Source organism: Ambystoma mexicanum, chromosome 12 (genome assembly GCF_040938575.1).
Source record: "Ambystoma mexicanum isolate Mex_15411 chromosome 12, UKY_AmexF1_1, whole genome shotgun sequence".
Lineage (NCBI taxonomy): Eukaryota > Metazoa > Chordata > Amphibia > Caudata > Ambystomatidae > Ambystoma > Ambystoma mexicanum.
Window position 1 is genome coordinate 817,825,646 of NC_090936.1, and position 18,117 is coordinate 817,843,762.

Consider the following 18,117-nt stretch of genomic DNA (forward strand, 5'->3'; position numbering starts at 1 on the left):
CCATGGGCAACCACATCCCACCCCATGTCACCCCAGTCCATACACACATCCAAGGTACACATCCATTCAAAAATCAAATACCCATTACATGATACATAACCAATGAGCAGTATGCGCATGAGTCCAAGTCCGTCAGACTCACACAATGGCAACACATGACTGTGAAAACCCAGATTGTGACAGTCAACAAACCAATGAGAGAAGTCCACACAATAGAATCAAAAGAACAATGTATTAAAATGTAAGAAGGAAAAAAAAAGAAACACCTAAATGAATACACAAAGTAACAGGAAAAAAAAAAAAAAAACTAATGAAAGATGAAATCCAAAAGAACGGGTGCAAAGTCAATCAAAATGGAAATCAAAATCAAACACATTGCCCCATGGTCCAAATAATAAAATCGAAAATATCCACAAACTATGTACAAAGATGATTGTCCGGGTCCAATATCCCTAAAAACCATAAAATGAAACCTACCCAAAACCTAACTAATGCTAACTATATACAAAAAACGTGGGCCATTGTCCAATCAACCCAAATAATAAATAAAAATAAAGGAAACCTACTATCTACATAACTATATACAAAGGCGGCGGGCCAGTCCTGCGGCTCACTGAGAGATGTTATGGGCCAGGGCATCATCGAACTCCCTTTCTATCTCCCCGAGGCGTTCCTCCTCAATGGCCCCGAGGGCCCGCAGGGCTGACGCAGTGTCCACCTCCAAGCCCCTGCGGATCTCCTCGAGGCACTCGGCACGCCTCAGGGCCCTCTGCATGGAGTCCACCGCCCTGACCATAGCGAGCCGCCCCTCTTCTGCCCGCCGCCTCTCCGCATCTATTGCGTGGCCTAACCGCTGCCACACGGAAGACACATTCTGTCCAGGGTCCTCCTGCCCTCCAGCCGATGGCTGCCCCTCCGATGTTGATGGCCCCGAGCCATGACGCCTCCCACGTCGCTGCCGCTGCCTCTGCAGCCACTGCCTCTGCCAGCACGACGGCATCCAGGCTGATGGTATCCACCGACGCCATCGTGCACGTGCCCTGCCTGATGATGCCGGCACATCCTCCACCTGCAGGGGTCCAGTTGCCATGGTGTCCACACCAGCTGGACCACCGACTCCCGACTGTGGCAGGGATGGGATCCCCACTGAGCCGGCTGCATTGGTCGGGGCAGGTCCACAGGGGGCCCTGGTGTCAACTGGGCCGGAAGACGGCAAGGAGAACGACCGGCGCATACTTTCCACAGAGGAGGAGATGCCAGACACATTGGCCATCACCTGCAGAAAACCCGCGCCAATGGCAGATCCCAACTGGGCCACGTCGGCACGGTGCTCTTCGTGATGATGTGCGTGCTCCTCCCGGGAAGCACGCACGTCATCACGAATGACCCCCGTGCGCAACGCGACCCCAATCAGGACCTTTTCCATGCGCCCACGGGTCCCCTCGTCCGCAGGTGGAGGGGAGTCAGATGACATAGACACCCCCTCCACCTGCGGACGGGCCTGGGACGGGGCACCCATGCTGGTGCATGGTGGTGCACTCACAGGGTCAGGGACAGCGACATGCACAGGCACCTCCACGGCGACCTGTGCTGCCTCCTGCCCCTGGCCCTGGACTGCACCACTTGCACCAGCAGGGATGCCCCCACCAGGCCTCAGGTGTGCCTCAGTCTCGGCCGCCTCCTCCTCTGTAGAAACCACCAACCTGGATGGCTCCTTGCCCTCTTCCGCTGTAGCTGGCCCCTGTGGGGGCTCACCCACCCCTTCCGCCGCAGCCGTGGGGGCATCCCCGCCGTCTACCTCCACAGCGCCGTCTCCGCCCTCTCCATCACTAGCCGCTGCATAGAGGGAGACATAGAACACAAGCATCAGGGCACTGTACAATGGTCCCCTACACAGGAAGCAATATCAGATGACTGGCAATGGTAAAGTACACTTCTATCATGTCCCTTCACAACACATGGGTCAGGCAATACACACACGCAACACCCATGGTCCATGGCATGCACATCAACATACATGTCCACTGCACTCTTCTAAAGTACGATGTCATGGAACTCACATGCATCATTGGTCATGCAAATCACACGCACACACTTCACCTCTGTCACATCCATGTGGCCTCGTACATCACAAACACAGTGGATACAAGGATGATTAGGCAGCATCAGTGAATCTGTACAGTGTCACAGACATGTGTCATGCATCCATGCCATTCAAAAGTCACAGACATGCAGGTCAAGCACACCGACCTCGACACCATACATGTACCTGGCATCAGCATCCATCCCTCACCCACACCCATGTCCACGAACATACACTTGCATGCTCACATGTGTCCAATCTGCATAGGCCTCCTCAGGTTGCATAGCAACACATACAACAACCATGTGATCCACAAATTACTGGTCGCACATGCATCGCCATGACAACACTGCACACATACATGCCTACAAGGCCCATTCCACACATACAGCATCACACAACCAGCACACTGCAACATGCACTGTCTCACACAGCAATGCCTGCACACTTACCGCTCAACTCCAGACGGGTCTCCCTCTCAAGGACCTGGGAGTGGAGCGCTGGGTGTATGCGTGCCAGGACCCTCATTTGGATCGAACTCATGTGGCCCCGGCCCCCCTCCACGAGGCGCCGGGCCTTTGAGAGGGTCCTGGACCTGCAGTCCTCCCAACGCTTCCTTACATGTGGGTTGTCGCGGACTGCCACCCCCTCCTCGTTGATGGCAGTCACGATGTCGTCCCAGATCCGAGTCCGTCCTTCATAGTTGGCGCGGCTACTTCCGAAGAGGGCATCATACTGCCCCAGGACTCGCTCCACCAGGACCCCAACCTCGGTGACACTGAAGCTGGGGCCCCTCTGCCTCTCTGGCTGGGGGTTGCCAGTGGTGCCAGATGTTTCAGTGCCCGACATGGCAACCCCAGAGGCAGGAGTGGGTGGGCAACTTGGTCCTGGGGCTGGGCTGTGGAGTGGTGTTCTTCCAGTCGGGAGTCTTCAGTTCCAGCAGGGGTGGACACAGCAACTGTACGCCTGCAGATGGCTGATGTGCAGGCACCAAATGGCAGGGCACGGTGGCAGCAGGCAGGCAGGCAGGCAGGCAGCAGCAGATGGCACGTGGGAGGCTGCTCGGGGCACTGGGGGGCAGTAACTCGGCCTTCTGGGCAGGAGCGTGGTCTTCCGTGTGTGAACGCGTGGCCAGCTTGATACGGAGTGAATTGGCACGTGAAAATCATGCACGTCTGCGTGGAATCCGAGGAAAGGCCCTCAGCGCGTAAGCACGTCAGCACGCGTACGCGATTTCATTGGTCCAAAGGGCCAGGCGCGTAAGCGCGCCTATGACGCACGGGTGTTTCCCAACACGCGTGATTGGTCCAAAGGGCCAGGCGCGTAAGCGCGTCTATAACGCACGGCCGTTTCCCAATACGCGTGAAAGAAACACAAGCCAGTGTCAATGCGTGTGATTGGAGGCTGGCCCTTCAGCGCCTACACGCGGAAGTGACGCAGGACCTGTGGGCCTGCATAAAAGGTACATGTAGAACGCCATTTCCTTGTACGTGCTTTTCGTGGAGAGCGAGTTGGTGTATTCTGTACTTCTTGTCAGTTGACACGCGATTTACTTCACGGCGTTCAAAGGTCGTACTCCCTGTTACCTCTGACAGCTTTTTCTCTTTTGCTCTTTTTCCTGGGCCTGTTTCCTCACACAGCGTTCCCTTCTACTGTTGTCCTGTCTCCTCAGACAGCGTCCCATTCTTCTTTTGCCGGGGGTGTTGCCAACGCGCACACGCGCGTCTTTTTGACGCATTTCTCCCTGGCAGACGGTGAGTTGCGCACGCATCTATCATCTGTGCTTGCCCCGTGTGTCACGTACCTCTTCAGAGGTCAATCTAGGCTGCGTGTGACACGCATACGTTCATTACTGTGTTACTGGATGCCACAGCGTAGTGCAGGGTTTTTTATACGCACACGTGGTCTAGGAGGGGTATCGTGCACGTTCCTTAACTTTTTTGGGGTGCCTGTGCGTTGCGTGACCCGTCATCTTTCCCCAGGGGTGTCATATAGCCTTGCCACTGCACTAGGGTACGAATACCATCTGGTACCCAACCCCTTTGACACCCAATTGCCCAGGACAATTGTGCACACCCACTCCCATACGCACAATAACATCAGTGCCATGGTTGGGAGGCGTGCAAGCCGTAAGGGTGGCAAAGGTGGCCGAGCCACACGTGGTGGCCGTGGAGGATCCACTAGGGGACGTGGTTGTGACTTGCAGGGTGCCCCTGTCCCCCCCAGTCTGGAGGACCAGTCAGGGACACCCATGCCCCTCCCCCCCTCCCCCCCCAGGTTGAGGGTCATGTGGCTGATACCAACCCTGATCAGCCCTTGTTGGACCAGCCCATTGTGGCACCAGACCTGTCCGAGGGTGACTCCATCGCTGACATCCAGGTCAGCAGGTCCACTGCACGTGCACCGGTGCGCATTGGTGTCATCAGGACACGCGCATCTATGCCAGATAGGTCATCTGCTGCCCCCCGTGGGCAGGGTGTGGCTCCATCCACCCCACCTCTCATACACCCTGCCAAGACTGTGTCGGTCCTAGTTCATGCACCTCAGATCAGGCCTGACCCTATCCCTCTACCCCCAATGCCTGCACCTACTCCCATGCTGAGTGTGCAATCCCACACACCCAGTACTGAGTCCACCACGGCTCCTGCCCCTAGTGTCCACAGCGGCGTAGGACACTCTGGATCCCCACCCCCTTCCAAGCGGAAGAGGAAGAGTGCACGTCCGGCACAGGCTGATGCCCCAGGCACGGCTGCACAGTCCGGCCCATCAAGGAAGCCCAGCTTCATAGACGCCGAACTGAATGCACTTGTTCAGTATGTGTCAGACCATGATAGGGAAATGGTCATCGTTGCAGGGTCCAAGACCACACATGCCAGACGCCAGGCACACTGGCAGACCATTGCTGACAAAATAAGTGCCCTTGGAGTAGTGAGGCGCACAGCTAGTGATTGCCAGAAGCGCTGGAATGACCTTAAGCGCAGGGCAAAGGATAAGCTGGCCTCAGTCATGCCGCAACCTTGGTGACTGGAGGTGGGTCCCCAGCACAGGAAATAGAACTCACACCACACGAGTCCGTAGCTGGATCCTACGTCACCGAGGGACAACTCCAAGGTGTGGGAGATCTCCCTGATTACGAGGCATCATCCGGTGAGTGCACATGCATGTGTGTTATATCCATGTGCATGGTGTGTGTGCGAAGCCTTCATGTTGTGTGCCTGTCAAGGGGGTGTGTGGCAGAGTTGATAGTGTCACCCATGTGCCTCATCCAGTATGTCCAGTGCAACACCATGTGCCCACACCACTATCCCTACTGCCAACAGTGCACATATGGCCCTACACCATGGAAGTTCCCCTTGAATTGTCATTTTGTCACGACATTGTTGCTCATTCTCCCCTGTCTATTCATCTTATGTCTTAACTACCATTCCTACACTTTCCCCCAGCCATTCAAGTTCCATCGTCACATGCCTGACATGCAATGATACCACATGCTAATGCATCCTCTGTATATACATGGCACTCAACATGCTGTCATACTCTGCAATTTGCCTTGACACCCACCTCCTACCTGTGTGCTCTTGTTCCGTCTGGTTTCAAGCCCCATTCCCTCACACTCCATGCTGCTCTTCATGGTCTATCTTCCCTGACTTCTACTGTTCAGACCATCGTGCCCTACTCACGACACCTGCTTGCAAACAGTCAAATGAGGGCACCCTGCCCTCCAATGCGACCCGCCCTATTGCTGACAAGTACATCTGAGCCTACTCAAGGTTAACTCTCACTGACATCTGCTCATACATGCCTTTGCCTGTCCCATGGACCCTTCACATGGTCCCAGTCCTCTCTCCTTGCTCCTCTTCCACCATCAATGGTGTGACCCGTTGGGGTGTACTCTTGGCCTCCTTCCAATCCTCAGAGGCCACAATTGATGTGTATGGTAATGGGAGCATCTCAGTCCAAGGCCCTCAGGCCAACCTTATTCTCCTTGACAAATGCTACCCACATCTCATCAACTTCCTTTCCTCTCCTGCTGTCCCCCCTCCTCTCTCCTCATCTATCCTGCACTGCCTCCCTGCACCCTCCCATGATCCTTCTCCGCCTCCCACTCCAACCCCTACACATGCTGCACCTCTGATCTGTAGCACTCCCCATAAGTCCTACAAGGCTGTCAACCTCCTCCACATTTACACTCCTTACTCTGCCGCTGCATCAGGCATTCCTCCAATATATGTCACTTACATGAGGTAATGCACCTTGACATCCTTGGTCTCATGGAAACATGTCTGACGGCCAGCTCTGTCTGCATCTTTGACACACTCCTACCTGACGTTCCGGAGATCCTCTCCTTGGCCCGGCACTACTGTGCAGAGGGGGGTGTGCCCTTGCCTTCCCTGAGGGTATTCCTGCCACTGTCACTCCTACGTAGACCTACTCCCCTCTGGAATGGCTTGTGTGACGTCTCTCTCCATCTCACCTCGACATTCACAAACTGTGCGTACTGTGTATTGGAAAAATGGTCAAATGTACTACTTCCTTTCTGAGTGGCCTCACCTCTCCTCCTCACTCATGTCCCCAGACACTGAAATCCTCTTCCTTGGTGATGTACGCATCCACCTGCATGCTTGTTGTCCCCCCCACGTGACTTTTCCGTGACCTCAGCAACTCCCTATCACCCTCTAAACTCCCGTCTGTCCCTACTCATTCTGCAGGGCACACTCTTGATGCTCTGATCTCTTCTGACCTTCCCCTCTCCATCCCTCTCTGCACTCCTCTCTCCTGGAGTGATCACTTTCTCCTCTCCTCCCACCTCACCCTCACCACCCCACAGGCAAAGCCACCCTCACCACTGTCACACACCTTCTTGGTATTCCAACCCATGAAGTGTGTGTCAGTCGAGGCTTATGCTGCCAAAATCTCCCCCCCATCCAGCTCCCCCTTAGGCTCACTCCCATCCTGACAGGGCCCACTCCATGCTCCACTCTATGTCAGGTACACTGGATGTCTTTGCCACGGTCATGACAATCCGCCTGAAGCCCAATGCCAATGCTGACTCCTGGCATGACTCGGATCTTGTGAACCCAAAACACAGGTGCCGGGTGGCAGAGAGGAAATGGCCTGCATCATGCTCATCCTCTGGCAAACTGGCCTGCCGCCTGCTCCAAAGGCAATAGCGTCTCACCCTTCTCACCAAGATGAGAGCCCCAATCCAAGGGCACATATGTGCGGCATCTGACAACTCTGCAGGACACATTGAAATCTGCAAGGACCTTGCCGAGCCAGATGCAGTGTGTACCTCCCCTGTCCCCTCCAAGCCCACAGCACTGCATGACTGTCTCTGTACCCCTATAGGCCACCCCCCCAGCACTTGTCTGCGCCTACCACCATCTGCCCTCGACGTTAAGTCCTACTTACCTTGTACAGCACTTCCAGCCGCAACTTCCCCTTGCACTTCATTGTGCCACCCACCTCTGCACTTGCGTTACATGAATGACACCAGCACCAGTAGGATTGTTGAATGGCATCCCCTTCTGCCCCACCACCCCTCAGTGCTCCGCTGTACCTTCATACATTTCTGTACAGGTGCTTCACGAATGCTATATGATTCCATTACAGGTGATGGGGAGGTGGAATCTCATTGTTTACTGCATTCTGTTAATGTTGACAAGGCACTGTGCATCGTGGCCAATTGGGACTAGCAGATCCATGTCCAACATGTTAACTTCTTGATGTGATGAAGCAATGTCAGGACCAGAGTGGCCAAAATCAAAATTAGTTGCCCTCCTCTCCATCTTCACTTGTTGGCTATGTCACATGCCATGTGTGTGATGGCATGTGCATTTGACATGGCAATCACCGGCCAATGTGTGATGCCAGTGCTAGGCAGCATGGGGAGCAGGCGTTGCTCTCCATTCTCTGTGTCATCATTGTGTGCCCTGAGCCTCCCCTCCAGACCCAGTGATGGTGAATGCATAGGAGGTTTCCCAGTCATGTGGGACATGTGTCATTGAACTACTGGCTCTGTTGTTCATCAGCCCTTGTTGTATGCCATGGTGCTAATGCCTGTTTCCATTTCTCTCTTTCATGTCTTTGCAGGGGACGACGCACTTGCTGATGCTGGGGATGTGGTGGTGGAGCCGTCCCAGGAGGGCAACCCGGGCCGACCTTCCACAAGTGAGGGACGTGGTGTGTTTGTGGGTGAAAACCCACAAGTGCTGCAGGTCGTGCTGTCGAGGGGTGTCTCTGGGGGTTCCTCCCCCGAGCAGTATTCAGGTGTAGACTCGGAGGATGACACCTATGTGCAGTCGCAGGTGAGTGTTCTTGGGAGAGAATCTCCTCTGTCCGACCCACCTGCAGCCGGGTTATTGCCCTCAATGGGGATGTCAGTGTCGGCAGCTCAGCCTCCGATGGTTACGGATGCAGGGCCACACCACACAATCTCTGATCCTGTTCCTGGGGCTGCAGATCAGAGAGGGAATGCAGTCCTGCAGCCTGAGGCTTTGCCGGCACAGCAAGGCGCAGTCCGCCTTGCCCCAGGCAGGTGTGGTGCCCGCCAACGTGGTGGCCGTATGCCACCTGGCAATACCGCTTGGGAGCAATCCATCTACGGTATGGCCACCCAACCGGCAGCATCATCCGAGATGATTGCACAGGCCATGGATAGGGTGGTCACTTCCATTGTCCCCCCAGAAAGGCTGATGGAGCGACTGGAGCAGGCTACAGAGTCCATCTGCCAGGCACACAGGGAGGACATGTTGGCGTCCAACATGGACAGGCGGGCAGGACTGGCGACTCTGCGGGAATCACTTTCCATGGAGTCCCAGCGCCACAGGGAAGGCCTGAGGGAAGAATTCCATCACCTCAGGTCGACCCTGTCAGAGCTTGAGGCTTCATCCCATAGAAGGACAGAGGAGCAGCTGGAGCGTCTGACACGGACGCTCTTGGCCGAGATGCAGGCAACTCGTGCGGAGGTCAGGTCATCCCGGAAGTTACTGCATGGGGACCTCCGCATGATTATAATCCAGAACCAGACCTTCCAGACCCGCCTGCTTGCAGCCATGGAGGAGCAAACTCGGGCTTTGCGTGGGCTGCCTCCCATTGTCACACCATCTTCTGAGGCAGCTCCCCCACCTCCTGAGTCAGCTGCAGGGTCTGGCCAGAGCGATAGCGACTCATCTCCCACAACAGAGTAGCCGTGTGGGCCACGAGCCTATGGGGTGTTTTTACTTCCCATGATCCACACAGGTGGATTGTGGCATGCATCCTGTCCTCGGACCTCATAGGTGGCCCCCCCCTCCCCGCCGGCCCTTTCATGGCCATTTTTTCTTATCATATTTTTCTTTTTCAAGTGTGTTGCCTTGTGTGGGTACCTGGGCATACACTGTATTGTGGCTGGGCACATGCAGGCTTGTCCTGAGTTTGGTTTCGATGCTTGGGTACCTGGCATCCACACCCCTCCTGCTTCCGTTTCCATGGGCTTGAAAAGGGTGTGCCCAAGTGACAGCAAATTACACGGTGACATTGGACTCCCATGAGCTGTTGGGCAGTCCATAGTCAATACTGTGTAGACATTCATGGTGTACATTGTTGTTGCACCTAACTATGCATGATGGTTTGATATGTGCCTCAACTTACATATGTTACTCATGTTTTGCAGGTATTTCACACAGTTCTTCACACGGGCATACTCTCTGGAGTCAGACTACATGTCGGTAGATGTGCAGTGACACTTTTGCGTGGCGCCATCACTGTACATCTGGACGGTGAGGACATACCAGCACAATCAGGTATTGAGACTACCATTGATTACATGCATTGTGTCTTGTTTTGGTGGGCTTCAGGGTGGGTTGGTGTGTAATTTGATTGAAATGACTCTTACACAGGTGTGTAGTAGTGCCTCCATCACGGTTAGCTGTTCAAGTGCGGCTATGTACCATTTGGGGCACTGCAATTTGTGACACCGGTGTCATGTTGTGAGGGTCAGTTTGTTTGCTCTCACATACCATGACATGGTGTCCTCTGTGGCGGGACTGTGAAGGGATTGGGTGACATGGCAATGTTGTCATGTAGCAATTCGCCTGTGTCAATGCATTTTTGATGAATGGAGTTGTGTCTTTTCATAGTTATGCATTGCTGGTGTATGTGTAGGTAGGGGTGCACACATAGTGACACTTCCATGTTAACAATCTCAGGCTGATGTGTTTTTGACAGTTTATTGCCAAGAAATTTTGTGACATTGTCAGGTAGTGTCATCATTGATCGTCAGATGGTATGTGCCAGAGCAGTGTGCACTAGCCAGCACTGTGATTCCTAGGTGAAGAAGTTGGCCACCAGTTGCGTACGGGCTGCCTCCCCCCGTGCCCTTTCCCCTCCCATGCGCAGCGGGCGTGCGTGTGGTTGTGGATGTGGGGGCACCACCATGTCCACGGGCAGGCCCCGGCGTGTTGCAACGTTGTGCAGGACACATGCTGCCACTATGATCCTGCACACTAGTGGGGGAGCATATAACAGCTGCCCGCCAGAACGGTCAAGGGAGCGAAAGCGTGACTTCAGCACTCCGAATGTGCGCTCCACTATGCCCCGTGTTGCAATGTCGGCTGTGTTGTACCTTACCTCGGGTGGCGTGGTGGGGTTCCGGATTGGAGTCATCATGTGGGGGCTGATAGGGTAGGCACTGTCCCCTGCGGAGGTGGTGATGGGTATCATTAGTGGTGTTGTGACATGACCCTGTATCTGACATGCATGCATGTGCAGTGGCATTCATGCTCACCAAGCAGCCATGTATCTCCATGCCGGCCAGCCTCTAGGTCCCGGCTTAGGGTAGACATTCTGTAGATGAAGCTGTCGTGGGTGGACCCGGGATAGTTGGCATATACTGATGTGATGATTCCCTTGGCATTGCATACAACTTGCACGTTGATGGAATGCCAGTGCTTGCGGTTTCTATAGATGTGCTCTGTTGCCCTGGGGGGACGTAGAGCCACATGGGTGCAGTGAATTGCACCAAGCACTTTGGGGAATTGAGCCACACCATAGAACTCCTGGATGCACGCCCGCCTTTCTGCAGGAGTCCTGGGGAGATATATGTGCCTGCGGACTGATGGCCGTGCAGTGATGATGTTCAAGACCTGGTGTAGACAGCGTGACTGCGTGGCCTGTGACACACCACCCACTATGGCACTTGTCCGCTGAAAAGATCCAGTGCCCAAGAAGTGCAGTACATTCAGGACCTTCTGCAGGGGGCTGAGTGCTTGGGAGCACAGGGTGGGTGATGTGAGGTCATCCTCCCACTCACTGACCAGGTCCAGTATGATGTGTGCTGGAAACCTGTACCTCCCATACACCTGGTCATCAGGCATCCCGAATAGGCTGGTTCTGGGTGAGAAAATTCTGGCCCTGACTCTCCTCCTCCTCCTCCTTTGGTAACCCACAGCCACTGCTGCTAGGAACGGTATGTTCATCTTTGCACTGAGCTTGTAGGATGTTTTCACGTGAATATTTAGACGTGCCGGGTCACGTACGCCTGCTTCCTGCAGGCGTATGTCTTTCCGTATTGCCTGTTGTAATTTTGCACGTGTCGTGGCCGAGCGTGTGTGACTACATGCTCGAGGTTTACCAGGTTAAATGTACGTTATTAATATTGTAATTGTATTCAGATGTAAATGGTAACCAGGCGTTTTTCAAGCGCGCTGTTGAATATGCGATTACTCGCTTTGTGCCTTTGGACCAATGAAATCGGGTACGCGTGCTGACGCGCTCGCGCGGCACGTGTATTTTTTTCACGTGGGTTGGGAAACACCCGTGCGTCATAGGCGTGCTTACGCGCCTGGCCCTTTGGACCAATGCAATCGGGTACGCGTGCTGACGCGCTCGCGCGCCACGTGTATTTTTTTCACGTGGGTTGGGAAACACCCGTGCGTCATAGGCGCGCTTACGCGCCTGGCCCTTTGGACCAATCACGCGGGTTGGGAAATGGCCGTGCGTTATAGACGCGCTTACGCGCCTGGCCCTTTGGACCAATCACGCGGGTTGGGAAACGGCCGTGCGTTATAGACGCGCTTACGCGCCTGGCCCTTTGGACCAATCACGCGGGTTGGGAAACGGCCGTGCGTTATAGACGCGCTTACGCGCCTGGCCCTTTGGACCAATCACGCGGGTTGGGAAACGGCCGTGCGTTATAGATGCGCTTACGCGCCTGGCCCTTTTGACCAATCACGTGGGTTGGGAAACGGCCGTGCGTTATAGATGCGCTTACGCGCCTGGCCCTTTGGACCAATCACGCGGGTTGGGAAACGGCCGTGCGTTATAGACGCGCTTACGCGCCTGGCCCTTTGGACCAATCACGCGGGTTGGGAAACGGCCGTGCGTTATAGACGCGCTTACGCGCCTGGCCCTTTGGACCAATGAAATCGCGTACGCGTGCTGACGTGCTTACGCAGCCTTTCCTCGGATTCCACGCAGACGTGCATGATTTTCACGTGCCAATTCACTCCGTATCAAGCTGGCCATGCGTTCACACACGGAAGACCACGCTCCTGCCCCTAAGGCCGGAATCCTGCCCCCCAGAGCCCCGAGCACGCTCCCACCTGCCATCTGCTGCTGCCTGACTGCCTGCTGCCCACGTGCCCTGCTGTTTGCTGCCTGCACATCAGCCAGGGGTGCAGTTGCTGTGACCACCCCTGCTGGAACCAAAGACTCCCGACAGCCGTACCATCGCTCCACAGCCCAGCCCCAGGACCCAGTTGGCCACCCACTCCTGCCTCTGGGGTTGCCATGTCAGGGAGCACAAAATCTGGCACGACTGGCAACCCCCGGCCAGGGAGGCAGAGGGGCACCAGCTTCAGTGCCACCGAAGTTGGTGTCCTGGTGGAGCGAGTCCTGGGGCAGTATGATGCCCTCTACGGACGGATGCGCCTCGACAAGGAAGGACGGACCAGGATCTGGACGGACATTGTGACTGCCATCAACGCAGAGGGGGTGGCAGTCCGAGAATTCCATCAAGTCAAGAAGCGCTGGGAGGACTACAGGTCCAGGACCCTGAACAAGGCCCGGCGCCTCGTGAAGGCAGTGGATGCCAAGGGGCGGCGGGGCCACTTGTCGCAAGATGAACTTCGGGTCCTGGAACGCATATCCCCAGCGCTCCATGTCCAGGTCCTTGGGAGGCAGACCCGTCTGGAGTCGAGCGGTGAGTGTACATGCATACTGATTGTAAGCTGTGTGTGTGGTGGTGTGCCAGGAGTGTGCATGTTGCACATGTCTTTGTGTGGCCATGTATAAATGTGTGTGTGCAGGGCTGTGAGACAAGCACATGTGTGCCTGTGATGTGTGAGACAAGGATGGTGCATGTGTGTGTGTGTGTGCTTGCAGTGCAAATGCTTGTGTGTGGGCACATGTGTTTGACTGTGCATGTGAGTTGGCATGCTTGTGGTGTGACACATGGATGTTGATTCCAGGTGCATTAGTCTGCAGCGTGTGCGTGTGTGTAGTTGTGAAGGGTGCAACAGTGTTGCTACATGGATGCAGGTGACACTGTCATGTTGGAGAGTGAATTGCAAATGTGACATGGATGTTCATCTCATGACTGACAGTTTGCGGAGTGGTACACATGCTTGGATGTGTGCTTTGCATGTGTGCATGTGTATTTGAGTCCGTGTGTATCATGTGATGTGTGGCTCACCTTTGTCTGCTCATGCTGCTGTATGTGAATGTATGTAGCGGGCTGTAGCAATATGGCTGTTGAATGACTCATGTGTGTGCATTGAGGAGACAAGTGTGTTGGGTATTGTGATGCCAGGTCTGGAGTATGACAATGCCACTCTTGTACAACTGTTATGTGTGTGAGTCAATTGTACAGTGTCCTGATGCCTGTCTCCTGTCTCTCCCTGCCTGCAGCGTCATCTGATGTGGAGGGCGGAGAAGGTGCTGTGGAGCACAGCAGCAGGGATGCCACCGCCAGCCGGAGACGCAAGGCCCGGCTCCCCTCCCCTGTTGTCATCTCGTCGGGGAGTGAGGAATCCGGTGCTGTGTCCCAGGTCGCAGCTGCCGAGGGGAGGTCCAGGAGGCGCAGGAGGAAGTTGGACTCCTCGGCAGCAGAAGGGGCAGCTGAGACCCCACAGGGTTCCGCGGCGGAAGATGGCAGGGAGTCATCCAGGTTGGTGGTGGGTTTGGTGGAGGAGGAGGCCGTGCAAGGGACTGAGATGGGGTCTGGAGGTGGCCATTCCACTGGTGCTAGTGGTGCAGCACAGGGGCAGGGACAGGAGGCAGCACAGGCCGCCGCGGAGGTGCCTGTGTGTAATCCTGTCCCCGGTCCTGTGTCTGCATCATCTTGCACCAGCAGGGTTGCCCACGTCCGGACCCATTCTCAGGGAGACCAGGCTGTGTTCCTCCATACACTGGGCCTTGTTCCGACCCCCTCCTCACCTGAACCCCCTATGCGCCAGTCGTCCTCCGTGCCATCTTCCTACCCACCTGTCACCTGGGTGCCCTGTGGAGCTGCCTCTGACGATGGGGACAGGCTGGTGGAGGACACATCCCTGCCCCAGTCGGGAGTCGTGAGTCCAGCAGGGGTGGCCACCGCAACAACAGCACCCCAAACAATGGAGGATGTGCAGGTAGCAGGTGTCAGGGCACCGGCACCAGCACGTCAGCAGCAGGAGGAAGAAGGTGGGAGCCTTGATGGCTCGGGGCCATCACCATCAGAGGGGCAGGCATCAGCCAGAGGGCAGGAGGACCCTGGACGTCGTGTCTTCCATGTGGCAGCGGTTGGGCCATGCCATAGATGCGGAGCGGCGGCGGGCGGAAGAGGCGCGGCTCGCTATGGTCAGGGCGGAGAACTCCATGCGGAGGGCCCTGAGGCGGGCCGAGTACCTCGAGGCCATCCGCAGGGAGTTGGAGGTGGGTACATCGGCGTCCCTGCGGACCCTCGGGGCTGTGGAACGGGGCCGCCTCCGGGACATCGAGCGGGAGTTCGATGATGCCCTGGCCCGGGACAACAATCAGTGAGCCGCAGGACTTGCCTGTCGCCTTTGTATATAGTTCTGTAGTTTAGTTGTAGTTAGGTTTCCTTTGTTTTAATGTTATTATTTGGTTGCCAAAGGACAATGCACCACATTTTTGTATATAGACATTTTCTTACTTAGTGTAAATAGTTAGGTTTCATTTATTAGGGCTCATGGACCCGGATCATCATGTTGATAGTTTGAGGGATGTTAATATTTGTTTGAATTTTTCACATGAGGCAATGTGTTTCTTCTTTCATTTGTACTTGGATTTAATTTTGGACTTTGACTTTGGACCCCTATTTTACTTTATTTTTGTTAATTAGTGTTCCTGATTTTTTTGGTTGTGCTTTTTTATTATTTAGTTTGCATTGCATGTTTATTGTTATTTTTTATTTTTACCATCCTTGTTTATTTTTAATACATTTTCATTTGATCCTTCAATGTGTTGTATCATCTCATTGCTTTCATGCATGACATGTGGGGTGTTTGGACATTCACTTGCAACATCTGTGTGTGACAGACATGTGTTCATTCATATGATTTACATTGGGTGTGTCACATGTCATTGTGTTTGATATGTGGGTGGATGGGATAGTTGTTTGGGAATTCTTGCAGGGCAGACTGTCCATTACGGTCATGATTGTGTGGGGTTGTGACCCAGGTGAAGGTGGACATGGATGGTACATGGGTGGGGGCCTTCTGGTAGGTGCCCCTGACTGCGGGGGGGTGGTAGACATGGGTGGGGGCCTTCTGGCAGGTGCCCCTGACTGCGGGGGGGTGGGGGTGGTGGTAGACATGGGTGGGGGCCTGCTGGAAGGTGCCCCTGACTGCTGGGGGGGTGGGGGTGGTGGTAGACATGGGTGGGGGCCTGCTGGAAGGTGCCCCTGACTGCTGGGGGGGTGGGGTGGTGGTAGACATGGGTGGGGGCCTGCTGGAAGGTGCCCCTGATTGCTGGGGGGGTGCGGGTGGTGGTAGACATGGGTGGGGGCCTGCTGGAAGGTGCCCCTGACTGCGGGGGGGTGGGGGTGGTGGTAGACATGGGTGGGGGCCTTCTGGCAGGTGCCCCTGACTGCTGGGGGGGTGGGGTGGTGGTAGACATGGGTGGGGGCCTGCTGGAAGGTGCCCCTGACTGCTGGGGGGGTGGGGGTGGTGGTAGACATGGGTGGGGGCCTTCTGGCAGGTGCCCCTGACTGCGGGGGGGTGGGGGTGGTGGGAGGCATGAGCAGGTGTGCAGGGTAGTCCCCTGTGGTGTGGGTTGCATGCAGGGGACGTGGAGGGTGTGAATGGAACACCTGTGAGGACCCACCCAGCAGAGCCGCGTGTGAAACTTCCCGCGCACCCCTGTAAATGACGTACCCTAGTTTTTCGCATGTAGGATTTCACGCACACCCCTGGAATTCCCGTAGCCTAGCTTTTCGCGTGTGAAACTTCCCGCGCACCCCTGTAATTGACGTACCCTGGCTTTTCGCGTGTGGAACTTCACACGCACCCCTGATATCGACGTGGCCAGGGCAATCGCGTGTGGGACTTCCCCGCACCCCGGGATACACGTACCCAGGGCAATCGCGCGAGTGACTTCTCGCGCAACCCGTTGTACACACGCGCGCGAATTTTTGAACAGTGGGTGTCCGTGTTAATGGCATACACCTTTGCACATCATTTGTCCTTTGGGGTCACGGTATGGCCCATTGCTGTATGTGGGTGGTATTTGTTGGCGCAGGTTTTGGCGCACTTTCGTTAAGTGCGTCGGGACGCTACCGCCTGCTTACTTGTGGCGTACGTTTTTGGGCCTGTGTGCTGGTTTGATCGAGCGCTGTTTTGCCCTGTTCGAATCCATGAATACGTGTTGCCGGAGAGCGTGTGGGCGTTCTGCGCACTTGCCTCCTGTACTTCCCCGTGCCGCCCACATTCTTCCCCATTCCGAGTGTTGTGCCCCATTTTATTCCCCATTCCGAGTGTCCCGCCCTGTGTTCCGCCTACTTTAGAGCTGTGCGCTGCGCTCGGAGTGATAGCGCAGTGGCCGTGGCGCACGCCGTTGGTTGACCTGTGCGCCGGCGTGCGCCGCGCACTTTTTCAGCGCACGTCCTATGCTTTTCTTACGCACGGACTTCCATGAATCGACGTGCGCTGGTTTCCCTGCGCTTTTCGCTATTTTTCGGCGCAGCGCACGTATAGGCCCCTCTGCGCCGGAATTTTCGGCGCACATTTATTCCATGAATCGGCCTGTATGTGTGCACGTCACACTTATTAGTCACATATATGGATATGAAAGAAGAGCGAGAGAAGCGAGTTTGAAATTATTATATTTCAAACTCTTACACTGTTTAGATTGGTCACCTAAAAAGGCAGTGTTCAGTGGTTATCGTTTCTAATTCTAATAGTAGGAGAACTCGAGTACAAATTATGATATTGGTAATGTCCCCTTTTGAAATTATATTGCCAAACACATGAATGAGAATTAACCAGCATTTACAAATTATCTGAAAAATAAACTGCAAATGCATGTATTACATGGCCTAAAGATTGCAAAGCGAAATAATCAATTTGAAAGATGGCTGACACCAGCCCTTTCAGCTGCAACAGAGGATATCCTATGCTTGTGGAGACAGCATTGCACCCCCTTCGAGTACAATGGGAAGAAACAACGATAAAGAGATCTACATATGAAATTATTTACAGCGCTAATAGATAGGGAAGCATAATTCAATGAAATATGGAGTTGCTTCCATCAATCAAGTTCTAATTATAACATGTAGGCTATTGTGGCACAAAATATGATATATACAGCCATACCACCAACCTACAAACTATAAGAATTGTGGGGAGATCAGGCATATTAATGGTTGTAAAGGCAGAGAGTTACACATATGTAGGTTCATTGACAATAGCCTCCCCCTTTTTCTATATGTATAGGGTTCCTATAGAAGGTTACAGTTGTTTGATCGATGTCTCTCTATTTTGCATATCATTTTAATAACAGAGCTTTACTTGTGTACATAGGTGACAATAACTAAAAGGAAGTTTTAATATGTTTAC